Source organism: Mesoplodon densirostris, chromosome 18 (assembly GCF_025265405.1).
Source record: "Mesoplodon densirostris isolate mMesDen1 chromosome 18, mMesDen1 primary haplotype, whole genome shotgun sequence".
NCBI lineage: Eukaryota > Metazoa > Chordata > Mammalia > Artiodactyla > Ziphiidae > Mesoplodon > Mesoplodon densirostris.
This window is the reverse complement of record NC_082678.1, coordinates 36,663,378-36,681,992: the sequence shown is the minus strand read 5'-3', so window position 1 is coordinate 36,681,992 and position 18,615 is coordinate 36,663,378.

The following is an 18,615-nucleotide window of genomic DNA, read 5'->3' as shown; positions in this document are numbered from 1 at the left end:
CAAAACTACAATGAGTTATCACCTCACGCCAGTCAGAATGGCCATTATCAAAAAATATAGGGCTTCCCTGGTGGCGCAGTGGTTGAGAATCTGCCTGCCAATGCAGGGGACACGGGTTCGAGCCCTGGTCTGGGAAGATCCCACATGCCGCAGAGCAACTAGGCCTGTGAGCCACAACTACTGAGCCTGTGCGTCTGGAGCTTGTGCTCCGCAACAAGAGAGACCGCAACAGTGAGAGGCCCACGCACCGCGATGAAGAGTGTCCCCCGCTTGCCACAACTAGAGAAAGCCCTCGCACAGAAACAAAGACCCAACACAGCCAAAAATAATAAATAAATTAATTAATTAAAAAAATATATATATATAGAAACAATAAGTGCTGGAATTCTAGGGTGTGGTGAAAAGGGAACCCTCCTGCACTGTTGGTGGGAATGTAAATTAATACAACCACTATGGAAAACAGTACGAAGGTTCCTTAAAAAACTAAAAATAGAACTAAATATACCCTGAGAAAACCATAATTCAAAAAGAGTCATGTACCACAATGTTCACTGCAGCACTATTTACAATAGCCCAGAGATGGAAACAACCTAAGTGTCCATCAACAGATGAATGGATAAAGAAGACGTGGCACATATATAGAATGGAATATTAGCCATAAAAAGAAACGAAATTGAGTTATTTGTAGTGAGGTGGATGGACCTAGAGTATGTCATACAGAGTGAAGTAAGTCAGAAAGAGAAAAACAAATACTAACACATATATATGGAATCTAAAAAAAAAAATGGTACTGATGGACCTAGTAGCAAGGCAGGAATAAAGAGATAGACATAGAACATAGACTTGAGGTCATGGGGAGGGAGGGTGAAGCTGGGGCAAAGTGAGAGTAGCATCGATATACATACACTACTGAATGTAAAATAGTTGGCTGGTGAGAAGCAGCAGCATAGCACAGGGAGATCAGCTCTGTGCTTTGCGATGACCTAGAGGGGTGGGATAGGGAGGATGGGAGGGAGGCTCAAGAGGGAGGGGACATGGGGCCATGTGTATGCATATGGCTGATTCGCTTTGTTGTGCAACAGAAACTAACACAGTACTGTGAAGTAATTATACTCCAATGAAGATCTATTAATTTTAAAAAAAGAAGATTTAATACTGGGAAAAAAAAATTAAGTGTTCTTTCTGTTATAAAGTTTGGATACCAGTCCTTTTTCAGATATGTTTTTTAGAGATTTTTTCCTAGTCCCTATCTTATCTTTTCATTCTATTAACAGTGTTTTTTGCAGAGCAGAAATTTAAAACTTTAATGAAGTTCAACTATCAATTTGACAATGTCCTTACTGTCTATATAATCAGTCATAATTCCAATTATTATTTTAAAATTCTCTGTCACAGAAATAATCAAATTTCCTTGTCAACTGCATCTTTTTTTTAATCGTCAAATCTCACCAAATCTTTCACCATGGCTATTTTTACATCTTTTATCCTGCAGAGTTATTATTTTACCTTTGATTCTTCTCTGAAAGCATTTACAATCAATTACAGGGGAAAAAATGCTTCATCTTCAAGGAGATTCATGGATAGGACCCTGACAAGTACTCCAGAATACAGTTTTTTGACAACTTTAAGATCATACTACTGAACTGGGTAAGAATTTTTAGAACTCTAATGAAAAAATTGATTCATAAAACTGCTAACCCAAGATATAGCAAAACAAGACTTAATCACATGTGACTGAAATGAACTGATGCAGATGATTATAATTTTTGCACTTTTTGTTTGAAGCATTCTTGGTTCTTTAATGTTCTGTCTTCCAGATTTAAGGAAATCTTTTCTCTTTCTCTTAAGCTATCTATAACTTACCACAATTTAATAGATGATACTTTTTTTTTTTTTTTTTTTTTTTTTTGGTGGTATGCGGGCCTCTCACTGTCGTGGCCTCCCCCGTTGCGGAGCACAGGCTCCGGATGCGCAGGCTCCGGATGCGCAGGCCCAGCGGCCATGGCTCACGGGCCCAGCCACTCTGCGGCATATGGGATCCTCCCAGACCGGGGCACGAACCCGTATCCCCTGCATCGGCAGGCGGACTCTCAACCACTGCGCCACCAGGGAGGCCCTATAGATGATACTTTTTAAAATAAAAATTAAAACATGATCTTTTCTCTCTACCTGATCCTTGCAGAACTCAGATACTCTTAGTTTCTCATTTTCATGGCAAAATATTTATTTGCATAGGTTCGATAAGAATCTCTTCTCCCTATAACAGCACAGATTGGAAACACTGGTTTATTGCTGAGGCTTTGTCTGGATCATCCTATTTGACCTACATGTACATAGAATCAGATGTGATCAGACAGATTTAAGGAACTGATGTTGACTTTATGGAGCCAATGCTTATGGAGTCCCTTGAAACACTGGCCTGGTACCTTACTTACACTTGAGTAAGGATGGTCATTTTCCAGCTGGCCCAGGAACCTTAAGATACATTGGGGACCTCAAGAAGAGAGGAATTCACCCAAATCTATAGGTACTGCAGGGGAAGTCTGATGGCAAATTCTTGGCTTGGCTTACTAGACTTGAAAGACTTTTAAAGGTCCACTCTAGAATTCCTTATTAAAAGTTCCAACAAAGGTGACTTGAAAAGGACCTATATGATAAACCCACTATTCTTGCTGTGTTTATACGAATAATCAGGCCAGGATAAGACTAAACTTATTTTACAAACAAATTAGTCTTACTATAATGGCATTTGAGAAAAATAGGGTAACTATAGAGAGAAAATTATGTTTCAATGGAAAACTATCACACACCCCTGTGGTTATTAGATATGCCCCTATTCGTTTTCTTTGAGGTTTTGTTATCTACCTGTAAACTGGACTGGATCCTGAATTATTCTAGTTTCCTCCAATATCTAGTTACAACTGCTCAAACTAACAATAGCAAGTTTTGTCCCACCATTGTAACTTGGAATCACTAAGAATTAAAACTATCCTTTTCCTGAAACACTATAAGCTAAAGCTGGATGACACGATATAAACTTCAGAGAAACCACCACAACAGATCACGTATGGACAACCTTCATGCCTGCCGTTCTGCAGGCCACTAAGAAAATTCACGGGAACACTCAATTCCATAAACAGAGACATTCAAACTGCAAACCAGAAAATTCACCAAATTACAACTGCCATCCTCATTCCACCATCTGAAGATACTCTGAGCTCAAATCCAGAAATCTTCTTGACTGGATGCCCTCTGGACTCAGAAACTAGGTTTCCAACTATGAATCTTTGTTTTTCTTTTGTTTCCTCAGAAACTCCTCTCATAAATGCCTGACTGCTCACACCACATAGAGACCTAACTTAGATGGATACGGACACCCCCCTGCACCACTGCCTCTCGAAACAGACAGAAGAGTTTAACTGCACTGACTTATTCTCAAGACTAAGACACTAGTTCGGTGAGCTATGAAACAAGGTACCTTAGCTTCTGGGCTGTGAGACTTCTTGTGGAAGTTTCAAAGTGGGAGTGGAGAGGAATGAAGGGTGGCAGAATATGCCACCCCCAAATATGCCACTTTAGCCTAAGAATTATTTTGAACTAAAGGCACTGAAAAAACCAGCAGATTTTTGTTGTTGTTGTTGTTAGAAAGGCAGTTAGAAGAGCGTTTTAATCTCTGCTTCTCTTTTTGAAAAGAGGACACAGAAACTCCCATGTGAAAGATGCCATCATCCCTGTACCGGGAGAAGAGAAACACTCTTTGCTGGGGAGTCAGAGCTGAGAGAATTCTACACAAACAGACCTTGTTAAAATAATTCTTACCTTCCTTTAGCCTCTGTACATGGCTCAGTTACTCTCCCACAGCTGCCACTCTTTACATGCTACAGGCCAGTATAAAAGCATGTAGATTCTGCCACATTTTTGCATCTTCACTTCCTTACGAGGGCTCCTGTGTCACATAAAACTTACATAAATGCATATGCTTTTCTCCTGGGAATCTGTCTTAATGTCAGTTTAATTCTCAGGTCCAGCTGAAAAACCCTAAGAGGGGAAAGGTAAAGTTTTGCCTCCCCTACATGTATGACGACTTCTGGGCTACTTACATGTCAGACTGAAAACTCAACGTCTTCTACTTAGTTTTTTATTTCTTCCATAATATTTCTATATTCCAACACCACTTAATTTTTTTGACAGTTTGGAAATGGACCAAAAGCACAACAACAATAACAACAAAAATAGATAAGGTGGATTTCATCAAAATTAAAAGCTTCTGTGCAACAACTCAATAGCAAAGAAATAAACAAGTCACGGGGATATGATGCACAGCATGGAAACTAGAGTTGATAACACTGTGTCATCTACTGGAAACGTGCTAAGAGAGAAAATCTTAAAAGTTTTCATCACAAGAAAAAAATTCTTGTAGCTATGTATGGTGATGTATGTTACTAAACATTGTGGTGATCATTTCACAACATATACAAACCGAATCATCATGTGTCCACCTGAAACTAATATAATTTTATATGTCAGTTTTATCTAAATTTTTTGAGAAGTTTGTGCAACAGAGGGCACTATCAAAAAGTGAAAAGACAATCTACAGGATGGAAGAAAATATTTGCAAACCATACATCTAATAAGAGTCCAGAATATATTAAAACTTTCACAACTCAACAGCAAAAAGAGAAACGACTCAATTACAAAATGGATAAAGGACTTGAACAGACAAAAAAAGGTATATAGATAGCCAACAAACTTATGAAAATATGCTCAAGATTAATTTGCATGAAGTAAAGGTACAAATTAAAACCACATTTCACACCAACTAGAATGGCTATAATAAAATATAGTAAAATAATGAATTAAATAAACCAAAAGAATTAAATAAGTAAAAATATAATAAAATAAAATAGAGAAAATTAATAAAACCAAAATTGGTTCTTTGCAAAGAGCCACAAAACTGACAAACTTTTAGTCAGATGGACTAAGAAAAAACAGAGACTCACATAACTGAAAGCAGAAATGAAAACGAAGGCATTACTACCAATTTTACAGAAATAAAACAGATTATAAGAGAATACTATGAACAACTGTATGGTAATAAAGTCTATAACCTATTAGAAATGGACAAATTCCTAGAAACACAAAACCTGTCAAGACTAAGTCACGAATAAACAGAAATTCTGAATAGATCTATAACTAGTAAGACTGAACCTGTAATAAAAAATCTCCTGACAAAGGACAGTCCTGAACTTAATGGCTTCACTGGTGAATTCTACCAAACATTTAAAGAGGAACCAATATTTACAGACTTTTCCCAAAAAGTGAGGAAGGAAGACTTCCTAATTCATTCTATGAAACCAGCATTACCCTGGTACCAAAGCCAGACAAAGACACTATAGAGAAGAAAACTACAGACCAATATCCCCTGTGAACACTGATGACAAAATCTCCAACAATATAATAGCAAATCAAACTCAGCAGCATATAAAAGGCTTATACACCATGACCAAGTGGGATTTATTGCTGGATGATTCAACATAGGAAAATGGATTAATATAAAACACATTACAAAATGAAGGGAAAAAACCTCATGATCATCTCAATTGATGCAAAAAAAGGATTTGACAAAAACACAACACCCTTTCATGATAAAAAACACTTAACAAAATAGGAATAGAAGGAAAGTACCTCAATGTAATGAAAGCCATATATGAAAAACCCACAGCAAACATAATACTCAATGGTGAAAGACTGAAAGCTTTTCCTCTAAGTTCAGGAACAAGGCAAGGATGCCCACTTTTGCCACTTCTATTCAACATAAGTACGGGAAATTCTAGCCAGAGCAATTAGGGAAGAAAAAGGAATGAAAGGTATACAAATTGGAAAGGAAGAATTTTCTCTGTTCAAAGATAATATGGGGCTTCCTTGGTGGCGCAGTGGTTGGGAGTCCGCCTGCCCATGCAGGGGACATGGGTTCGTGCCCCGGTCTGGGAGGATCCCACATGCCACGGAGCAGCTGGGCCTGTGGGCCATGGCCGCTAAGCCTGCGCGTCCGGAGCCTGTGCTCCACAACGGGAGAGGCCACAGCAGTGAGAGGCCCACGTTCCACAAAAAAAAAAAAAGATAATATGATCTTATGTATAGAAAACCCTAACAATTCCACAAAGAAACTGTTAGAGCTAATAAATGAATTCAGTACTGTCACAGAATACAATGTCAACACAGATAAGACACAGTTGTATTTCTGTTCTATACACTAACAATGAACAATCTGAAAAGGAAACTATGAAACAATCCCATTTACAATAGCATCAAAAGGAATAAAATAACTTAAAGATTAACTTAACCAAGGAGGTAAAAAACTAGTACAATGGAAATTTCAAAATACTGCAGAAAGAAATTAAAGAAGACATAAATAAATGGAATTACACCTCATGTTCAAGGACTGGATGACTTTTCATTGTTAAGATGGCAATACTACCTAAAACAGTCCACAGATTCAATGCCAATCCCTATAAAAATCTTAATGACATTATTTGAAGAAATAGAAAAATCCATCTTACAATTCACATGGAATCTCAAGGGACCTGGAATAGCCAAAAAAATCTTGAAAAAGAAGAAAAAAGCTGGAGAACCACACTTTCTGGGCTTAAAACTTACTGCAAAGCTACAGTAATCAAAATGGTGTGGTACTGGCATAAAGACAGACATATAGACCAATGGAAGAGAACAGAGGGCCCTTGAATAAATAAACCCTTGCATATATGGTCAAATGATTTTTGATAAAGATGCTAAAACCATTCAGTGGGGAAAGGTCTTTTTTTTTTTTTTTTTTTTTTTGCGGTACACGGGCCTCTCACTGCTGTGGCCTCTCCCGCTGTGAAGCACAGGCTCCGGACATACAGGCCCAGTGGCCGTGGCTCACAGGCCCAGCCGCTCCGTGGCACGCAGGATCCTCCTGGACTGGGGCACGAACCTGCATCCCCTGCATCAGCAGGCGGACTCTCAACCACTGCGCCACCAGGGGAGCCCAGGACAGTCTTTTTAACAAATGTTTCTGGGAAAACTGGATATCCACATGCAAAAGAATGAAGTCGGATCCTTACCTAACGCCACATACAAAAATTAACTCAGGGACTCCCCTGGTGGTGCAGTGGCTAAGACTCTGTGCTCCCAATGCTGGGGGCCTGGGTTCAATCCCTGGTAAGGAAACTAGATCCCACATGCATGCTGCAACTAAGAGTTTGCATGCCACAACTAAGGAGCCCTGGAGCTGCAACTAAGAAGCCCACCTGCTGCAACTAAGGAGCCTGTGAGCTGCAAATAAGCAGCCCGCTTGCCGCAACTAAGGAGCCCGCTTGCCGCAACTAAGACCCGGTGCAACCAAATAAATAAATAAATGTTAAAAAAAAAGCACAAAAACAAAAAAACTAACTCAAGTGGATTAAGCTTAAATGTAAGACCTAAAACTATAAAAATCTCAGAAGAAAACATAAGGCAAAATCGCCACAGCACTGGATCTGAGAATGATTGCTTGGATATGACACCAAGGGTACACACAATAGAAGAAGAACAGACAAATTAGACCATGAAGATTAAAAACTTGTTTATCAAAAGACAGTATCAGGGCTTCCCTGGTGGCACAGTGGTTAAGAATCCGCCTGCCAGTGCCGGGGACACATGTTCAGATCCTGGTCAGGGAAGATCCCACATGCCGCCGAGCAACTAACCCTGTGCACCACAACTACTGAGCCCGTGTGCCACAACCACTGAAGCCCACGTGCCTAGAGCCCGTGCTCCACAACAAGAGAAGCCACCACAATGAGAAGCCCGCACACTGCAATGAAGAGTAGTCCCCGCTCGGCACAACTAGAGAAAGCCTGTGTGCAGCAATGAAGACCCAACGCAGCCAAAAATAAATAAATTAAATAAATAAATATATATATAAAAATTTAAAAGACAATATCAAAGAGTAAAACGCAACCCACAGAATGGGAGAAAATATTTATAAATCATTTATCTGATAAGGTACTAATGTCCAGAATATATAAAGAACTCCAAAAATTCAACAACCACAAAACCAACCTGATTAAAAAATGTGCAAAACAACTTGAATAGAGGGCTTCCCTGGTGGCACAGTGGTTAAGAATCCTCCTGCCAATGCAGGGGACATGGGTTTGAGCCCTGGCCCGGGAAGATCCCACATGCCACAGAGCAACTAAGCCCATGCACCACAACTACTGAGCCTGTGCTCTAGAGCCCGCGAGCCACAACTACTGACCCCGCATGCCACAACTACTGAAGCCCATGCGCTTAGAGCCTGTGCTCTGCAACAAGAGAAGCCACGAGAATGAGAAGTCCGTGCACTGCAACAAAGAGTAGCCCCCGTGCACCACAACTAGAGAAAGCCCATGCACAGCAATGAAGACCCAACACAGCCAAAAATAAAAATAAATTAATTAATTAAAAAAAAACTTGATTAGATATGTCTCCAAGGAATACATTTAAATGGCCAAGAAGTACATGAAAATATGCTAAACATAACAGATCATTAAGGAAATACAGATCAAAACTACACTGAGATACTACCTCACGCCCATTAATGAGCATGGCTATTATTAAACAAAACAGGACAAAACCAAGAAAATAACAAGTGTTGACGAGGATGTGGAAAATTGGTCTCCTGTGCAATGTTGGTTGGAATGTAAAATGGTGCACCCACTGTAGGAAACAGTACAGCGGTTCCTCAAAAATTTAAAAATAGGGCTTCCCTGGTGGCGCAGTGGTTGAGAGTCTGCCTGCCGATGCAGGGGACACAGGTTCGTGCCCCAGTCCGGGAAGATCCCACATGCCGCGGAGCAGCTAGGCCCATGAGCCATGGCCGCTGAGCCTGTGCTCCGCAATGGGAGAGTCCACAACAGTGAGAGGCCCGTGTACCGCAAAAGAAAGAAAAAAAAATTTTAAATAGATTACCAGATGACCCACCAATTCCACTTCTGGGCGTAGAGTGAAAAGAACTGGAAGCACAGACTCAGATCTCTGTAGTACACTCATGTTCACAGCAGCATTATTCACAACAACTAAAATGTGAAAGCAACCCAAGTTTCTATCAACAGATGAACAGATAAGCAAGATGTGGTACATACATATGATAGAATATTATTCAGCCTTAAAAAGGAAAGAAGTTCTGGCATATGCTACAACATGGATGAACCTTGAGGATATTATGCTAAGTAAAATAATGTCACAAAAACACAAATACTATATGACTCCACTTATATGAGGTACTTGGAACAGTAAAACTCATAAGGAGAGAAAGTAGAATTGTGATCTCCAGGGCTTGGGAGGAGGGGAAATGGACAGCTGTTGTTTGGTGGGCACAGAGTTTCAGATTTACAAGATGAAAACATTATGGGGATGGACGGTGGGACGATGGTACAACATTATGAGCATATTTAGTACACTGAACTGTACACTAAAAATGGTTAAGATAGTCAATTTTATGTTGTATTTTACCACAATAAAAATTGAGAAAAAGAAAAAGCTGATACGACATTACCAGTGGTAGAGCTTGAAAAGGCCCTTACTATAAACTCATTGACAGGATTAAATCCATTGAGAGGGAAATACAAACAAAACTACATCAGTAAATAATATTTTATAGGAAAGTGACCTGCTTCCATGGAAGAAGAAATATTCCATATGAGAAAGAGTAAGAAACCTACAAAAGGGATAATCAGATTAATACATTGAAAACCCATGACGGAGTTAACATCCGGGAGAAATGTTTACATAAAATTGGGCTCCTTTTTTCATCTCCAATAAGATACTGCAGATCTTCCAAATAACTTACAAAACATCAGTAATATTTATCCATACCCAATTGACAGAAAACCATGACAAGGTTAGTTAACACGCTTCATAAACGGTATAAAATTATCATTTCCAGTCTGTAGCCTGGTGACAATTCTTCTGTTTTAGTTATGGTATTTGAAAACTCTTATTAAAATTTATATTAAAAGTACAGCAACAGCCAATGCTATTCCACAATGGAAAATTACTTGTTGCCATAGTTGCAAACATAACATATATTTGCACTGTGGCCTTTACTGCACCTAAATCCCGATAAAAGGAACAAAGTCTAAAGATAAATGGTGCAATCGCCTAAGGGGTAGTTGATGGTCCAACTTAACGTCCTGTACACTTCATTCACTCCAGCAATCACACTGAAGGGAGGGAGGACATGATACGTCACCGTAAGGAAAGGCAGAAGGGCTGCGAAACTCGAGGGTGGTCAAGACGCAGACAGTGGCGGTTTGCACACCTCAGCTCCTCCTCACGGCTCTTTGTCCAGGACACCTCCGCTCGGCCGACCTCCCACCCATCTCCTCTCAAACCCTGACACAGTCAGCAGGGCTCACACTTCAACACAGAGATGCCCAGAGGGTCAGGATCCCGGTCCTCAGGCCGCAGGACAGGTTCTGCCCCCAAGAACTTCCCTGATCACAGGCACTTAGCATTTTGCATTTCTTAGGAAACCATGGACCAAAAGATGCTTTTTAAGACGCCTAAAACTAGACAACAGATCAGGAAAAACAGGAAACACTACTGCTTTTCTAAGACTACCACACCAAAACAGCAGAATAGTTTCTAAGCTAATTCTCTTTTTTTTTCTGGCTGAGCCCTGCTTAGTAGATACTAAATTAACTCCACATTAAGAGGAAATGTGCTGACACAGGATTTCCTTTTGCCCCCAACTCTCACGTTGGATGCATTTCACTAATCAAAGTGCGTCATGCTGCCAATGGATTTCTTACCATTTTCACCCTGAAAGATTCCTTACCTGCCCTGGGATCAACAGGGCTGCATCTCTAAGAGGACCCGCCCTCTCTTACCTGCTCTGCCACTCTGTTCGTTCCAGTTTATCCTCCAGATGTACACCAAGTAGAAGAGGGTTTGAAAGAAGACACAGAGAGTCAGTCCGGACCAGAGACCTGTGGGTGGGAAACAAGTATCCATTCAGATTTTCTGCAGTCCCCCTCCTGGCATCACTAACATTCTCCCGTAACTACTGTATCCACAGCGTAAACTGCAGCTTACCCTAAAATTTTAGATAATTATGGACCAGGATCAGACTCAAGCTTACCACTGACCAGGTTTGATTCCAACTCTAGTGGGAACCCACTGGAAGGCTTTAGATGGGTGTGTGCATGTACCTGTGAGGCCTGATGTTTCTAGAAGCCCACTTTGAGAACCATCTCTCCAATTGCTGTGTACAAGAGATGACTGAGAAACATTATAAACAATGCCTATCTCCTCATGAAAAGAAACTATTTAAATCACTTAAATATCATTGCGTAACAAAGTGGATATAAAATACCCATTCACATATGAATAACTGCACTACAAAGCCAGCTGTCTAGGCTTGAGCTGGAACCCAGTATAAACTGGGAATTAGTCTGCTAACCTGTTCACATGTCTGGGGCCCCACATTGGCAAGGGGTCACTGAGGCTGGGCCTCCCGTGGACTCCTGGCCATTTCACGAGTTGAGAAGCAGATGGATGGACAGTTTATACCCTTTGATGGACTGATTCCATTCCTAGGAATCCAACCTCAGGAGAGACTCAGGAATGTCGTTAATATTCATAGACCTGGGATGCTCGTGACAATGTTATTTAAAAGGGGAGCAACTTACAACATGGCTAATCATTAGATACGCAAATCAAAACCACAGTGAGGTGCCACCTCACACCGGTCAGAATGGCCATCATTCAAACGTCTACAAATAACAAATGCTGGAGAGGGGGTGGAGAAAAGGGAACCCTCCTACGCTGTTTGTGGGAACGTAAGTTGGTGCAGCTACTATGGAAAACAGTAAGGAGATTCCTCAAAAAACTAAAACTAGAGTTGCTACATGATCCAGCAATCCCATTCCTGGGCATATACCCAGACAAAACTCTAATTCAAAAAGATACGTGCACCCCAATGTTCATAGCCGCACTCTTCACAACAGCCAAGACATGGAAACAACCTAAATGTCCATCAACAGAGGAACGGATAAAGATGTGGTACATATACACAATGGAATACTACTCAGCCATAAGAAAGAATGAAATAATGCCATTTGCAGCAACATGGGTGGACCTAGAGATTATCATACTAAGTGAAGTCAGTCAGAAAGAGAAAGACAAATACTATATCACTTATATGTGGAATCTAAAATATGACACAAATGAACTCATCTACGAAACAGAAACAGACTCATAGACACAGAACAGACTTGTGGTTGCCAAGGTGGGGGTGGGGGTGGGGGAGGGATGGACTGGGAGTTTGGGGTTAGTAGATGCAAAGTATTACACATAGAATGGATAAACAACAAGGTCCTACTGTATAGCACAGGGAACTATATTCAATATCCTAGAATAAACCATAATGGAAAAGAACATACAAAAAATGTACATATATGTATACAACTGAGTCACTTTGCTCTACAGCAGAAATTAACACAACATTGTAAATCAGCAATACTTCAATTAAAAAATAAAAGGGGGGCTTCCCTGGTGGTGCAGTGGTTGAGAGTCCGTCCGCCTGTCGATGCAGGGGACACGGGTTCGTGCCCTGGTCCGGGAAGATCCCACATGCTGCGGAGCGGCTGGCCCGTGAGCCATGGCCGCTGAGCCTGTGCGTCCAGAGCCTGTGCTCTGCAACGGGAGAGGCCACAGCAGTGAGAGGCCCGCCCGCGTACTGCAAAAAAAAATAATAATAATAAAAGGGGAGCAATTTAAATGTCCACTATTAGGGAAGCATTAAATAAACGATACAAGGAAATACTAGAGAATTACTAAAAACCATGTCTTTAACATGGGACCAGGGGAAATTACATATTCAGAATAACCCCACTTTTGTGAATAACAGAAAAAATACTGGGAGAAAAATAATTTTAAAAGGCTGGAATAAAATACATTGAAATACCCCAGATTTTATATTTGAGGAGTGAACTAGAGGTAATTTTAATTTTCATCATTATATTTATGTATTTTCACAAGATTTCCATGTTGTTAATGTATAACTAATAGTTTAAAAGTGTTATTTAACAAATCTGAGTACCTGCTAAATAAGTCCAATAGCGAGAAGCACTTTTATGGACAAAGACCAAAATCTGACGTGTTCTTATTCTAAAGAGCTTAGTGTCTCATAGAGTAGAGGTTTTTATGTTTTTTGCTTTTTTAAAGTAAAGCTGAATTGTGAAACCCCAGCAGCTCATAAGGCAGAGGCTCTGGCTATTTGGTTAAACGGTATTTCCCTGGTGTTGACGACGGTGCTTGGTAGGGATGATGAGACTGTAATAAATACTTGGCAGTTCTGTGTCCCAAACAGAGAAGGACGAAATCCTGCTTGACACTGATCAAATACCCCACAGGCTCCCAGCCTGAACCGGTCATCAAAAGAGACATGACATTGAGGACAGTTACTCATTAAGCCATCACATGACAACATTTCCAAAAAGTCAGGATAAGAAACTAAGCACCTCTGTTTGTGTGGACACAGAAGGCTCTCAGGACAGCTGCAGGATTAAAATTTCACAGAGCAGTGGGGACAGATTCAAAATTGTTTACACTGTAAAAATGTACTGGTTGACACAGAACAAAAGGAGCTACTTGAATACATACTACAGCATTCAGTCAGTCCTCGAATCAGACTAGTTTCTGCAGAAAACACAACTCATCGTTACTAAGGAAGTCCATAGAAATTGCAGATGTGGATATAGATGCAGAACACACAACAACTTACCAAAAAAGCACATGACCGATTGTTTTGCACAATTCTATACATTTAGAATCTTGATAAAATGGATAGATTTCTCAAACTATGTATAATTTGCCAAAGTTGACCCCCCTCCAAAAAGATATAAAGTCTAAACAAACTGATTTTCAGAGAAGAAATTGTGAAAGGTGTAACAAACTCCTCCAAAATGCCCGGCATGACAGTTTCATAGAATTTAGCCAAACTTTTATAATAATAATATTCCTATACTATGTAAATTGTTCCAGGGAATACAAAAAGAGAACATTTTTAATTTTCCTTATGTAGTAAGTGTATATTAATACTGTTAATGTCAACTTTACAAAGATTACACAAAGAAATGAAACTACTGACTAATCTTATAACTACCATTGCAAAATTCTTCAATACAATATTAGTAGAGTACAGCAGCTCACTAAAAGAGTAGCACATAATAATCAGGATTGTTCAATATGAAGAAAGCAAATAATATCATTTATCACCATAAGAGATCTAAGGAGAAAATTTATAGGATCATCTCCACAGGGACTAAAAACTTAATTTTTAATTAAAAGTATTAATGGGATTGTTTATTTATACTAACAATTGTATTGCACTTCTGTATACTAACAACGAACTATCAGCAAGAGAAATTAAGGCAACAATCCCATTTACCATTGCACCAAAAAGAATAAAATACCTAGGAATAAACCTACAGGTAAAAGACCTGTACTCGGAAAACTATAAGACACTGATGAAAGAAACTGAAGACAACACAAATAGATGGAAAGATATACTGTGTTCTTGGATTGGAATAATTAGTATTGTTAAATGACCATTTTACCCAACACAATCTGTAGATTCAGTACAATCCCTGTCAAAATACCAATGGTATTTTTCACAGAACTAGAACAAATAACTTTAAAATATGCATGGAAAAACACAAAAGAATAGCCAAAACAATCTTGAGAAAGAAGAACAGGGCTGGAGGAATCACATTCCCTGACTTCAAACTATACTACAAAGCTACAGTAATGAACAGTACCGTACTAGCACAAAAACAGACACATAGATCAATAGAAGAGAGCAGAGAGCCCAGAAGTAAACCCACACACTGTCAATTATATCTATGACAAAGAGGCAAGAATATACAACAGAGAAGAGACAGTCTCTTCAATAAATGGTGCTGGGAGAACTGGACAGCTACATGTAAAAGAATTAAATTAGAACATTCTCTGACATCATATACAAAAATAAACTCAAAATGGATTAAAGACCTAAATGTAAGTCCAGATATCATGAAACTCCTAGAGGAAAACATAGGCGAAGTGTTTGACATAAATCCTACCAATGTTTTTTTGATCCATCTCCTAAAACAAAGGAAATAAAAGCAAAAATAAACATGATGCATGACAAAACTTAAAATCTTCTGCACATCAACAAAAAGTAAAGAAAACCTACTGAATGGGAGAAAGTGTTTGTAAATGATATATGATCAATACAGGGTTAACATCCAATGTATATAAATAGCTCATACAACTTAACATCAAAAAAAACCCAATTAAAAAATGGGCAGAACTGAATAGAAATTTTTCCAAAGAGGACATGCAGATGGCCAATAGGCACATGAAAATATGCTCAATATCACTAATCATCAGTGAAACAGAAATCAAAACCACAACGAGATATCTCACAGCTGTCAGAATGGCCATCATCAAAAAGAAGACAAGTGTTGGCAAGGATGTGGAGAAAAGGGAACCCTCGTGCACTGTTGGTGGGAATGTAAATCGGTGCAGCCACTATGGAGAACAGTATGGAGGTTCCTCAGAAAACTAAAAATAGAACTATCATATGATACAGCAATTCCACTCCTGGGTATATATTTGAAAAAAACAAAAACATTATTTCGATAAGATACATGCACCCCAATGTTCATAGCATTATTTACAATTGCCAAGATATGGAAGCACCTGTTTATCAACAGATGTATGGATAAAGAAGATTATGGTAGTAAGTATTCCATTGGAGATCAACCATAAAAAAGAATGAAATTTTTCCATCTGCAGCAACATGGATAGACTTGAAGGGCATTATGCTAAGTGAAATAAGTCAGAGAAAGACAAATACAGTATGATCTCACTTATATGTGGAATCTAAAAAAATACAACGAACTAGTGCATATAACAAAAAAGAAGCAGACTCACAGAGAACAAACTAGTGTACCAGTGGGGAGAGAAAAGCAGGGAGGGGGAAGATACAGGTAGACGATTAAGAGGTACAAACTATTATGTATAAAATAAGCCACAAGGATATACTGTACAACACAGGCAATATAGCAAATATTTTATAATAACTATAAATGGAGTATAATCTTTAAAAATTGTGAATCACTATATTGTACACTTGTAACATAATATTATACATCAACTATACCTCAGGTAAAAAATTTTAAATTAAGAAATAAAAATTTAGGACTTCCCTGGTGGCACAGTGGTTAAGAATCCACCTGCCAATGCAGGGGACACGGGTTCAAGCCGTGGTCCAGGAAGATCCCACATGCCACAGAGCAACTACGACCCAGCAATCCCACTACTGGGCATATACCCTGAGAAAACCATAATTCAAAAAAGAGTCATGGGGCTTCCCTGGTGGCGCAGTGGTTGAAAGTCCACCTGCCGATGCAGGGGACACGGGTTCGTGCCCCAGCCCGGGAGGATCCCACATGCCGTGGAGCGGCTGGGCCCGTGAGCCATGGCCACTGGGCCCGCGCATCCAGAGCCTGTGCTCCGCAATGGGAGAGGCCACAGCAGTGAGGCCCGCGTACCACAAAAAAAAAAAGAGTCATGTACCAAAATGTTCATTGCAGCTCTAGTTACAATAGCCAGGACATGGAAGCAACCTAAGTGTCCATCAACAGGTGAATGGATAAAGAAGATGTGGCACATACATACAATGGAATATTAGCCATAAAAAGGAAAGAAACTGAGTTATTTGTAGTGAGGTGGATGGACCTAGAGACTGTCATACAGAGTGAAGTAAGTCAGAGAAAAACAAATACCATATGCTAACACATATATATGGAATCTTAAAAAAAAAAAAAAAAGGTCAGAAGAACCTAGGGTCAAGACGGGAATAAAGATGCAGACCTACTAGAGAATGGAATTGAGGATACGGGAAGGGGGAAGGGTAAGCTGTGACAAAGTGAGAGAATGGCATGGACATATATACACTACCAAATGTAAAATAGCTAGCTAGTGGGAAGCAGCTACATAGCACAGGGAGATCAGCTCTGTGCTTTGTGACCACCTAGAGGGGTGGGATAGGGAGGGTGGGAGGGAGGGAGATGCAAGAGGGAAGACATATGGGGACATATGTATAACTGATTCACTTTGTTATAAAGCAGAAACTGACACACCATTGTAAAGCAATTATACTCTTAATAAAGATGTTAAAAAATAAAAAAAAGTACTAGAGGAAAATATAGAAAAAACGTTAAAATCCTATTGTAGCAGTTCTTGCCAGAACAACAAGAAAAAGGCAAAAACACTAGAAAGGACGGAGTAGAACTATTTCTACTTACATGACATGCAATTACATTTGGCAAAACTCTCAACCATTTTTGTTGGGAACTTTCAGTAAAGCAGACTCCATGGATACTACCTGAACGTGATTCAAGAAGACATGCACACGTTTGTTAATGTATGTGTGTTTACATTGTGTGTATATATGTATGTCAGCCCCCAATCCAGCATGCTGTTTAGTAGAGAAACATCAGAAGCACAATCTCTGAAGTCCTGAACAAGACAAGCATTTCCACTATTACCACAACAATTTATTATTCTACTAGAGGCTTTAGGCAGGAAAAAGAAATCAGTGGTGTAACATCTGATAAGGAGAATATAAAGCTATTTGTACACAATATGATTGTATACCTGGAAAAGCCATGAGAATCAACTGAATACTACTCAAATAAGAGGAATTCAGAATTTTAACAAGCTACAAAATTCACAGACAGTAATTAACAGCCCTCAAATATACCAGCAACAACCACTTAGATTACAGGATGGAAGGGAAGGCCTTGTCTACAATGGCCACAAGAGGATAAAATGGGGATAACCTTAACAAGAAATGAGCAAAAGCTTTACAAGGAAAATGATAAAAACTATACTGAGCAGAGGCTAACATTTCCAAAATGTTCGTCCAGTATTTGAACATAAAAGCTGAGGGTGGGACTTCCCTGGTGGTCCAGGGGTTAAGACTCCACACTCCCAATGTAGGGGGCCCGGGTTCAATCCCTGGTCGGGGAACTAGGTCCCACATGCCACAACTAAAGAGCCCACATGCCACCAAGAAGACACGGTGCGACCAAATAAATTAATAAATATATATTTTTTAAAAAGCTGAGGATGTCAGAGGAGCACCCATTTTATAAGAACACAGATGGCATCCAGGCCGTAGACCACCAGGCAGGTGGATTTCAGAGTTGGCTCCCGAGTCTTTTGGCAACAGTGCATTTATTCTCTGCAGACAGAGGTCTACTGGTCCTATCTTGAGATGAAACCCAGGAGGGAAGAATTTCCCTGAGGAAAAAACAAGGTGTCTGGAAAACAGAATCTGCCTCAAATACGTCCCCTCACTGACCCCCAACAACAGGAAACCGGATGCTGAGCGGGACCCCCTTAATGAGTGTAACAAAGAGCACCTGAGTGGGTGCAGAGTTTGCTGGAGATGATGAACGCTCAGATAAACGCCACAGCCATCACACACTCTCAACTCCTCTCCCCTGAAAGTGCGATAAACCCCACTTTATACAAGACGGGAGAGGTTACAGAGTC